Below are 11972 nucleotides of genomic sequence, written 5' to 3' on the forward strand. Positions count from 1 at the left end.
ATCACCAATTTTATTCAGGTCAACATAGGCCAAAGGCCAACATAGGCCAAAAGGTCAACATAGGCCAAAGGTGGACAACTTTCTCAAATTTTTTAAATCCTCAATTTCTTACAATTCACTCGAAATTTGAAGACGATTTGCATATCAGGTCATTGAATTCAACCACCAGTTCTGTTTGTGGTCAACATAGGCTGAAGGTAAACAACTTGGTTCAGGGCGTTCACAAGTATCATGCAATGCATGACCTGTTTATTGTTACTTGCCAGAAAAGATTCCGGCTTATGTTGATCTGTTCGTTTGTCTGTCTGTCTGTTTGTCTGTTTGTCTGTCTGTTTGCAGCACTACTAGTCAGGTTCACTATGTTTTTTCGTTCAAAATCATGGTAGATTAGCAAACCTATACATTTTTGGAAACGTTATTACATGGAAAATCTGAAAATCAATGTTTACATTTGCCAATTCCGACCAATTCGATTCGACCAATTCGACCAATTCGACCAATCGACCAATTCCATTCGACCAATTCGACCATTCGACCATTCGACCAATCGCTTCGATCGACCATTCGACCATTCGACCAATTCGATCGATTCGATTCGATTCGATTCATCGAATTCGATTCGATCGATCATTCGACCAATTCGATTTGCCAATCAATTCGACCGACCTTTGCTTGTGTGGAACGGACTGTGAAAACGATGCGGACTATATTGTCGGATACGACACACAGGACAGTGATGACGAACTCTAAATGGCATATTCTGTAATCGTGTATGTTTGATGCCATTGACTGCCTGTGTAGATGTGAAGTTATACTGACTGCATGTGTATATATGATTTTGCTGACTGCCTGTGTATGTTTGGTGATATGAATTATTGTGACACATTTTGATGTTATTAACTGCCTGTACAAAATGATAACATGTATTTGATTATGCAACTTATCGCGAATATAAAGACAGTATTTTGCAATTCAAAACCTTTGATTCGTGTCTTACCATTCCCCATAGCACTAATTTGATACTTTCATTGGATTCCTTGTCCCTGAAAATATAGGTTTAGTATATTTTAAAAAGTTTTTAGGGTAATTAGAGGCAGAAATAGAACAAAATATGTATTTTAAAGTGGCCATTTTGAAAATCCAAAATGGCCGCCATACAGGTATCTCTCCAAATGTAAACATTGATTTTTAGTTTCCTTATGCTATAACCTTTCCAAAAATGTATAGGTTTGCTAATCTACCATGATTTTGAATGAAATATAATTTATTGACATAGTGAACCTGACTATACGTCTACACCGTTGCACGTAGAATCGCCAAACTTTGCACACGTATTTATCTTGCCCTGGAATAGACTGTGCCCATTGATGATGTCATCGGTCACGTGGTTCGGCCGCCATCTTCGAAAAACCGAAAAACTTTGCACCTCGAAATCTCCGAAAGTGCTGAACAGAAAAAAATTGAGACATGGCTCATTGTAAAGAACTCTCCATGGGGAATAAAATATGTTAATGATGACGTCATCAGTCACGTGGTTCGGCCGCCATCTTGGAAAAACCGAAAAAACTTGCACCTCCATATCTCCGAAAGTGCTGAATAGAAAAAATTGAGACATGGCTCATTGTAAAGAACTCTTCATGGGGAATAAAATATGATAATGATGACGTCATAGGTACGTGGTTCGGCCGCCATCTTGAAAAAACCGAAAAATTTAGCACCTCTATAATCTCCAAAAGTGCTGAATAGAAAAAATTGAGAAACGGCTCATTGTAAAGAACTCTCCATGGGGAATAAAATATGTTAATGATGAAGTCATCGGTCACGTGGTTCGGCCGCCATATTTGTCCTAAATGGCCGATAAAAAAGTAAATTCCGGCAAGTCCTCGGTCTCTGACCGATTTTTCATTTGTTTGTTTGTTTGTGTGAAGGATATTTCACAATGTTGTGGACAGATTTGGATGAAATTTGCTGGAGAGGTTGGGTGTGTGAAACGACGAAATGATTCGATTTTGGTGAAGATCCGGATCCGAATATTAGAATTTTAAAAGTGATTCTTCACCATTGAGATATAGGAACCGCCTTTGGAGGCCATTTTTGGGGGGGCCACTTTAGAGGCCATTTGGCCTTTTTGGGCTCCATGGTCCCCTTTTTGAAGCAATGTTTTATGGCCGGATGCCCTTCCTCCCACCAACCCTGTTGGTCGCCTCTTTCGACACACAGGGAATTACCAATGAACTGGTTCTCAATTTGCCGACCTCGGAAGGATGACAGGCTGAGACAACCCCCCTGGCGTTAATTCAGCGATCGACCGGGATTCGAGCCCAGGATCCTAGGATCCCAAGCCAGCACCCTAACCGCTAAGCCAACACCAGGCTCCCCATTGAGATATAGGGCCAAAAACTATATGTATAACACAATATCTCAAAAGTTGTGAACGGATGCGGACGAAACTTGTTGGATGAGTTGGGTAAGTGACAAGAACAAGCGGATTAGACTTTGTTTCAGGTCCAAATCCAGATCCAGCCTATTAGTGGGATACAAAGCGTAAACTGTTGAGCCTGGAAGAGGTATGCTCTCTACTGAGTACCGTTCTAGTTTCAAAAATGATTTCACTTGATCATTGGATCAAGATTAAGCATTTTATTCACTTTACCTAGGAAAGGGAAAAATGGCTTTATCGAAAGTTATGCCATCAAGTTATGTATCGCCCAAAACCCCATTAAACATCGCCATACGTTTGAGGACCAGTCACTCACCGGCAGACTATGCAGTCATTATGGAAGGATGTAAATGGGTCACGTGGCTGGAGATGTGTGGAGCAGTTCTTCATACGCTACATGATATTTCGCTCAAAAAGGGTCATTGGGACCATCACGCCCAGTGACACTACACGACCTCTGTACACCCCCCACCCCCCCCCCCCCCATATTATTACCGAGCACAATTATTCCCACGCTATTGTGGGGTTGGCCAGGGGAAGCTTGCCCCGAGTCTTTCACGATCCGGCTGGCCAGGACTGACGTTCGACTAAGGTTAGGGAAGGAATTTGTCATTTGTTCAGGGTGCCGGCGATAGCTCGCCTACTCTTCATGAAGGACACCGTGGGATCTTTAACGTTCAGCAATCCATGCTGGCAGACGTGATTCCCGTTTAACGTCAATCCGAGGGACGGCACACACATTGATGAATCGCCCTGCCCGTGAAACACCAGGATGGCAGTTTATAGCTGGGTTGGGATTCGAACTCAGTCTAGACAGCTTTTGTGTGTGTGTGTGTGTGCGTGTGTGTGTGTGTGTGTGTGTGTGTGTGTGTGTGTGTGTGTGTGTGTGTGTGTGTGTACCTCTTAGTTGAGAGCATTCTGCCAGATCCATATATACGTACTATTAGTATTATCGACATCTTTATAAACCTACATATTGGTGATAGCATTCCCATGATGGAAGTTTGAACGTATTTTTGAATGGGAAATAAGGTATGCATTGATAACGGATTCAAGGAAAGGACACCATAAGGGCGCCAATAATAAGTACTGGTCGAGCTGCTAGATGCATGGCCCCAATGCAACGACGTTTCGCTCTTAATATTTCGAAGCTATCGTCCGATAACTAGTCGAACCTTATTCATGCCTTGAATGTTGATCGCGCCTGAGTTGTCTCTCCTCGCCAGGCGGCACAGTGCTGCAATTTCCCAGCTATGTGCTAACCCAGCGGGTCTGCCCTCGGAATTACATCACAGCGCGGAGGGCGACCGCGTGGTCCAGAGCACGAAGCACGAAGCACGAAGCACGGGCCCCTGCCATGCCCCTCGACGTCGCTGCACTTGCTCTGTTTGCATTCAACAGAAAGTTTCAAAGTTGCTAACTTTGCTTGAACTTGCGATTTGCATGCAAGATTGTTAACTTGTGTTAAACTTGCAATTGGTGCGTAAAGTTGTTAACTTATTTTAAACTTGCGATTAGTGCGCGAAGTTGATAATTTGACTTGACCTTGCGATTGGTGCACAAAGTTGCTAACTTATGTTTAAATTGCGATTGTCATGCAAAGTTGCTACATTTTGGTTAACTTGCAATTGACGTGAGAAGCTCTCAACTTGTGCTAACTTGCCATTGGCATGTGAAGTTCTTATTACTCACGCCAGGGAGTAATGCATTCGATCGTGTCCGTCCGTGTGTGTGTTCGTGTGTTCGTATGTTTGTGAACAAGATATCTGGAAAAGTTCTGAACGGATTTGGATGAAAGTTGGTGGGGTGATTGCCCTTGGGATAAGGAAGAATTGATTAGTTTTTGGTGAAGCTCAGGATATTATTCCGGATCCAGGAATTTTTTGAAGGATTTTTTACCATTGGAAGATAGGGGCCAGCAGCGGCCACACACGGCGGGAGTATGCGCTCTAATGAGTGGCGTTGTAGTTTAACATTTGTTCACTTGCAATTAGGGAGTGAAGAAATTCTTAACTTGTGTTAACTTGCGATTGACGAGTAAAGTTCTAAACTTTTGCAATTGACGTGTGAAGTTCTCATTCGCCCGTCCCCTGACCAGTAGGAGACTTTGCAATCACGTGTGTGTGTGTGTGTGTGTGTGTGTGTGTGTGTGTGTGTGTGTGTGTGTGTGTGTGTGTGTGTGTGTGTGCGTGTGTGTGTGTGTGTGTGTGTGTGTGTATGGTTGGTTGGTTGTCTCCAAATGCGGGTTTCAGAAGGTGAAATGGAGCCCGCCCAGGTCTCGATGTATGCACCTTCGTGTGTGTGTGTGTGTGTGTGTGTGTGTGTGTGTGTGTGTGTGTGTGTGTGTGTGTGTGTGTGCGCGTCACCGCCACCGATCCTCATCTTTCTCAGGCCCCCCTCCCACTCGGGTCCGCCAAATCTCAGGGCCCCTCCCACTCGCGTCTGCCAAATCTCAGACCCCCCAACCACAGGGTCCGCCAAATCTCAGGGCCCCTCCCACTCGGGTCCACCAAATCTCAGATCCTTCTTCCACTCGAGTCCACCAAATTTCATGCCCCCCCACCCACTCGGGTCCACCAAATATCAGACCCCCCACCCACTTCGGTCTGCCAAATCTCAGACCCCCCACCCACATGGGTCCGCCAAATATCAAGGTCCCTCCCACTCGGGTCCACCAAATTTCAGGCCCCCCACCCACACGGGTCCACCAAATCTCAGGGCCCCTCCCACTCGGGTCTGCCAAATCTCAAGCTCCCCCTCTCCCAATCATGTCCTCCAAATCTTAGACCCTCCTTCCACTCGAGTCCGCCAAATATCAGGCCTCCCTCCCACCCAAGTCTGTCAAATCTGTGTCTGTGTCTGTGTGTCTATCCAGGCTATAACGTTTTTAACCATTTGAGTTGTCATCAAATTTTCAACAAAGTCTTAGTATCAGAATATGGAGAAAACAAATTAATAATTTTGTCAAAAGGTTAAAGGTCAGCATCACCTAAAATCATCAATTTTCATCCAATTGACCTGAAATGTCAATTTACCATTTGAGCTTTGTCATCAAATTTTCAAGAAAACTTTATGAACAGAATATGGAAAAGACAAATTAATATTTTGGTCAAAGGTCAAAGGTCAGCATCACATAAAATCAATTTTCATCCAATTGACCTAAATTTCAATTCACCATTTTTGCTTTGTCATCAAATTTTCAATAAAGCTTTATTATGAAAATATGGAGAAGACAAATTAATAATTTAGTCAAAAAGGTCAAAGGACAGCATCACATAAAATGGTCAATTTTCATCTCAATGATCTGAAATTTTAAAAAGTTTTACTATTTCATGTTATATTATTATATTCTTATTCTATTATTTGATTTATGTTACCTTGCAATTGGCGTGTGATGTTCTTATTTAACTTTTGTTAATATGCAATTGGCGTATGATGTTCTTATTTAACTCGTGTTAACTTGCAATTGGTGTGTGAAGTTCTTATTTAACTGGTGTTAACTTGCAATTGGTGTGTGAAGTTCTTATTTAACTTGTGTTAACTTGCAATTGGCGTTTGACGTTCTTATTTAAATTGTGTTAACTTGAGATAGGTGTTTGAAGTTCTTATTTAACTTGTGTTAACTTGCAATTGGCGTGTGATGTTCTTATTTAACTTTTGTTAATATGCAATTGGCGTATGATGTTCTTATTTAACTCGTGTTAACTTGCAATTTGTGTGTGAAGTTCTTATTTAACTCGTGTTAACTTGCAATTGGTGTGTAAAGTTCTTAACTTGTGTTAACTTGCAATTGGCGTTTGAAGTTCTTATTTAACTCGTGTTAACTTGAAATTGGTGTGTGAAGTTCTTATTTAACTCGTGTTAACTTGCAATTGGTGTGTAAAGTTCTTAACTTGTGTTAACTTGCAATTGGCGTTTGAAGTTCTTATTTAACTCGTCTTAACTTGAAATTGGAGTGTAAAGTTCTTATTTAACTTGTGTTAACTTTCAATTGGGGTGTGAAGTTCTTATTTAACTCGTGTTAACTTGCGATTGGTGTGTAAAGTTCTTATTTAACTTGTGTTAACTTGCAATTGGCGTTTGAAGTTCTTATTTAACTTGTGTTAACTTGAGATAGGTGTTTGAAGTTCTTATATAACTCGTGTTAACTTGCGATTGGTGTGTAAAGTTCTTAACTTGTGTTAACTTGCAATTGGCGTTTGAAGTTCTTATTTAACTCGTGTTAACTTGAAATTGGTGTGTAAAGTTCTTATTTAACTTGTGTTAACTTTCAATTGGGGTGTGAAGTTCTTATATAACTCGTGTTAACTTGCCATTGGTGTGTAAAGTTCTTAACTTGTGTTAACTTGCAATTGGCGTTTGAAGTTCTTATTTAACTCGTGTTAACTTGAAATTGGTGTGTGAAGTTCTTATTTAACTCGTGTTAACTTGCAATTGGTGTGTAAAGTTCTTAACTTGTGTTAACTTGCAATTGGGGTGTGAAGGTCTTATTTAACTCATGTTAACTTGCGATTGGTGTGTAAAGTTCTTATTTAACTTGTGTTAACGTGCAATTGGCGTTTGAAGTTCTTATTTAACTTGTGTTAACTTGAGATAGGTGTTTGAAGTTCTTATTTAACTTGTGTTAACTTGAGATAGGTGTTTGAAGTTCTTATTTAACTTGTGTTAACTTGAGATAGGTGTTTAAAGTTCTTATTTAACTTGTGTTAACTTGAAATTGGTGTGTAAAGTTCTTATTTAACTTGTGTTAACTTGCGATTGGTGTGTAAAGTTCTTATTTGACTCGTGTTCACTTGCGATTGGTGTGTAAAGTTCTTATTTAACTCGTGTTAACTTGCGATTGGTGTGTAAAGTTCTTATTTGACTCGTGTTCACTTGCGATTGGTGTGTAAAGTTCTTATTTAACTCGTGTTAACTTGCGATTGGTGTGTAAAGTTCTTATATGACTTGTGTTAACTTGCGATTGGTGTTTGAAGTTCTTATTTAACTCATGTTAACTTGCGATTGGTGTGTAAAGTTCTTAACTCGTGGCAACTTGCAATTGGCGTCTGGATGGTTTGCCAACACCTTTTTGGGCCCGTCAGTTAAAAAGGTGTTGCACATAACGTCTTTGGGATTTCATAAATAAATAAATCCTTTAATAAATAATAAACTGCTCGTTTACCAAATGAGGACCCGAGAGAGATCGCTTTGCATTATTACCCATTAGATGTCATCATCGCACGCCCTGTAATTCAATGGTAACACTTCATCTTGCTTGCGCGTCTGTCATCATGAATCAGCAACCTCGCAATCACGAACTCCATCTAATTAAGCGTTACCATCACAAGGTCTCTTGCGAAACAGTAGACCATTGTGTGCCGGTGTCAGAGCAATAACTTCCTGCTTGGGGTTAGCTGTATAATCATTGGTACCTACAGTGCGTGAGAGTTGGTAGGTAGATACCATAGATGGAGTCATTTATACCGGTACTCTAACATACCTGGTATGAAAAAGGAATTTGGTAAAACTTAACTTGAGCGTTATTTAGCAAGTGAACCACCTGTTTGGGCTGTGCAGGTACGTACACTCATCTTTGATCTGTCTACCGTGGGTTCGAATCTCGACCCAGGTATAAACCGTCACCCAGACGTTTCATCAATGCTTGTGCCGTCCCTCGGATGGACGTTAAACGGGCGTCCCGTCTGCCGGTTGGTGGACGTTAAAGATTCCACGGTGTGCTTCGCAAAGAGTAGGCGAGTTATCGCCGGCATCCTCACCAAATTACAAGTTCCTGCCCTAAGTTAAAAGTACTGTGTCAGTGACGTTGCAGCATCTCGGTAATGATGCAACCAGCGGGCGAACACCAAGCACCCAATGGCATCCACTTGTTTTGACCTGGACGATTTCGCGTTACAAATATCGTTTGAGTCTCGAGAGCCACGATTTAGTGAGTTACAATCCGTATTACCTGCGCCACTGAAGGTGGATGGAGGTTATGTTTTCACCCCTGTCTGTTTGTCCGTTTGTGAACAAAATATCTCAAAACGTTCTGGAAGGATTCGGACAAATTTTGGCAGAGATGTAGCGTATGTGACAAGGACGAAATTATGAGATTTTGGTGAAGATCCGGATTCTGATCCGGCTACTAGAATTTTTAAGTGATTCTTCACCATTGGGAGATGGGACCAAAAACGATACATAGCAGGATATCTCAAAAAGTTGTAGACGGATTTGGACGAAAATTGGTGGACCAGTTGGGTGTCTGACAATGACGATTCGATTCGATTTTGGTGAAGATCTGAACATGGATTCGGATATGAGAATTATTGAATTTTTAAGTGATTCTTCACCATTGGGAGATAGAGCGAAAAGCGATATATAACATGATATTTAAGAAAGTTATGGATTAGCTATGACTAAATTTGGTGGACGAGTTGGTTATGTGACAAAAACAAGCTGATTAGATTTTCGTTCAGGTCCGAATCCAGATCCGGCCTTTCAGTGGATACAAAACGTTAACTGTTCAGCCTGGCGGAGGTACGTGCTCTACCGAGTGTTGTTCTAGTTTTGAAAATGTGTTTCCGTTTGCCTGGTGAAGGTGTGAGCGGAGGGAGGGGCGTAAACCAACCCGCCCTTTTTTAACCACACCCCTTTCGTGCTCTAAGCTCCGCCCGTCAAGAAAAGACCTTTTTAAAACAGTTTTCGTGGAACCTTTTAAGGGTCTCGAACCTCCAGCCGGTCAGATACATCTGCCTGAAGTGTTGCGCTTACCCCGGATAAGTGTTGCCTGGTGGAGAGATAATCGGAGGCCGACGAGAGGGATTGAGGTAGAGAGACGGAGAGAGGGCTTTTGTTCGCAGCATCAGGTAAGTTTGCCTGCAAGGGTTAACGGGCGCTGTTTGGGATGAATTATTACATTTACTTGTAAGCCTTTTTGTTTCCATAACTGTTTATAAACTCAAGGCTATTGTTTATTCATACGGAGTGGGAGGTTTGGGGCTTGGTGATGATGTGGGAGGATGGCGACATTCAGACAATATATTTGTGATCATCAACCAAACGTTCTGCGCATCTCGGTGTTGCAACAAACTTCGCTATTAATTACTTTTTGCAAAGTTTTGTTTGTAATAAACTTTTTCTTTTATTGGGGGGGGGGGGGGGGGGGGGAATCCACCGTCGTGGGTCTGCTTTTCCACGCGGGGGGTGGGGGGGGCTGTTTGGGGTTTGGGGGTGGGATCCACCGTCGTGGGTCTGCTTTTCCACGCGGGGGGTGGGGGGGAGCTGTTTGGGGTTTGGGGGTGGGATCCACCGTCGTGGGTCTGCTTTTCCACGCGCTTGTCTCCCGGGTCAGGTTTCAAATTCCGATCGCCGACCTCTTTGTTGTCCTTCTGCACAAAGTAAATAAACAATGGGGTCACAGTGACTGCTTTTAGCATCTTTCGAGAGCAATCTCACCGCGAGGATTTTCACGGCGCTCTATCAAAGGGCTAGAGGAGCCTTCGGGGAGGGGGTGTGGGGTGTGGGGTGAGGGGTGTGGGGTGAGGGGTGTGGGGGGTGGGGGTGTGGGGCTCAAACACGTTGAATTTAAGGGACGGCGAACCCTTCCACAACGAGCCGACGTGTCTCCGTTACCGTATCAGGGAGCATTATTTTCCGCCGCACATTTAAATCGCCTCATCGTTTCACCCTTGTACCTTTGGCTCGTTTCCACTGGGCGCTGCGCCGAGAACTTTCCACCAATCACAAGAGGACATCGCCGGCTTGTCAGATTGTTCTCCATTTTGATTGGACGGATATTGTTCAGCCGGCGCGCGGCAAACGCTTTGGTCCACCTGGGAATGGAAATGAGGCAATAAAACCTTTTGTTTTTCTTCTCTTGAGAAAAGCTTGTTTCGCTCGTTCTTAGAACATTTGTTCGATTTCTCTCCCTGGAGAAAAAGCTCAATGTTGCTCGCTCCCCCGAATAACCTCTGGGTCAGAAGGGGGGGGGGGGGGGGGGGGTGTCAAAAGATTCTCGCAACAAGATACACACAATCCTCTATTGTAAAAAGGTCTATGTGTATGTCTGTATGTATTTGTGTATGTGTGTGTGTGTGTGTGTGTGTGTGTGTGTGTGTGTGTGTGTGTGTGTGTGTATGTATGTGTGTATGTATGTGTGTGTGTGTGTATGTATTTAAGTGAGTATGTGTTTGTGTACATGTATCTGTGTCTTGCCCATCATCCTTTATTCTATGGGATTCCTGCCGTTGTAGAGTAATACAAATGGTACCACTGCAAAGCTAATAAATCAATTTATTTGGAAGAAGAATTTGAAAATGATAAAACGTCGTGTCCATTTAATCATAAACGGCTTTTTACAGGACTTCGAACTTAATGTAGCGGTTCCAACGGAACCATTTTTATTATCCTACGACAGCAGGAACCCTTTCGAATAAAGTGTGATGGACAAGGAGGAGCACACAAAATTATATATAGTAATACTTCTTGAAGCAATAGAAAAATATATGTCCAAGGAGGAGCACACAAACAGCAACAACCGTTTTTACACAATTACGTGAAGATTGGTATTCCCGGGTCTTATATGCGATTAGTCCATGAAACCCAACATGTTTTGTTTCATGTGTAACAGAAACATTTATGTAATTAACAGGAAAATGTGTATTTGTATTAATATATATTATACGCCTCGACTTTTTCTGCAGGTCTTGGACTATTGAGTATCTTCGATACCCTTTTGAACACCACACGTAGCTATCGTGCATGATTGATTGTTGATAGGTTTTTGAGGCCGGGCCAGGTGGCGATCCAAGGTACCATTTGTGGGCTGGCAGGATAGCTCAGACGGAGCATGCTTGCACTTAAGCTAGAGGATTCGATCCTTGACGTGACCATAAACCATCAGATACGTTAGATGGTGTTCGCTAAAGATCCCACGATGTCCTTCGCGGAGAATAGGCGAGTTATTGCCGGCACCCTGAACAAATTCAAATGTCCTGACCCCACCAGCAATGCGGCCTGGTGGAGCAATGCGGCCTCAACAAGCAACTCGGTGACCTTTGCAATTTGGGGCAAAATGTTGCTGCATGACCTGGGCCGTTCTATGATGGAGCAATTCTCGTGTAATAAGCAAAACAACCCTCTGATGGTTAAACTGCCGAAATCTCGGCTCTCTGCTCACCTTCACTCTTTCATTCCTCTTTTCTCCCGCCTCTGGAACAAACTCCCTCACTCCCTTCAATCCCACTCCTCCCTCCAGGTCTTTAAAACAGCTGTTCACCACCATCTCTTATCTTCCCCCATCCAAAACCTTGATCTTTTCTACCCCCGCTAATTCACCCCAGATCCACCTTGTTGGAAATTCCAACTTCTTTCCTGGAAGTCCTGGCAGTGTCCATATGTGTTATACCTCTCCCACCCCCCCCCCTTCCCATGCCCCCCGCCCAAAGCCCTCGCCCTCTCTCAGATCTCTCGATGTCTCCATGTCTCTCGATCCCTGCTCTCAAATGTTGTGTTTGTGTCCTTCCCCCTCTCTCCCCATCTTGTCTACCGC

At 43.0% G+C, this 11972-nt stretch overlaps 1 protein-coding gene across 1 annotated transcript in view; it reads left to right on the forward strand.

The window, feature by feature from the left end:
- Positions 1 to 9095: 9095 nt before the first annotated feature.
- Positions 9096 to 11972, forward strand: part of LOC137438932 (protein Wnt-5b-like) — an 8695-nt gene continuing 5818 nt past the window's right edge. Inside the window, exon 1 of the mRNA XM_068134416.2 lies at positions 9096 to 9288. The gene's annotated coding sequence lies outside the window, so the exon portion shown is untranslated. The remainder of the gene's footprint in view (positions 9289 to 11972) is intronic.

Source organism: Myxine glutinosa, chromosome 1, assembly GCF_964187855.1.
Source record: "Myxine glutinosa chromosome 1, kmMyxGlut1.1, whole genome shotgun sequence".
Classification (NCBI taxonomy): Eukaryota; Metazoa; Chordata; class Myxini; order Myxiniformes; family Myxinidae; genus Myxine; species Myxine glutinosa.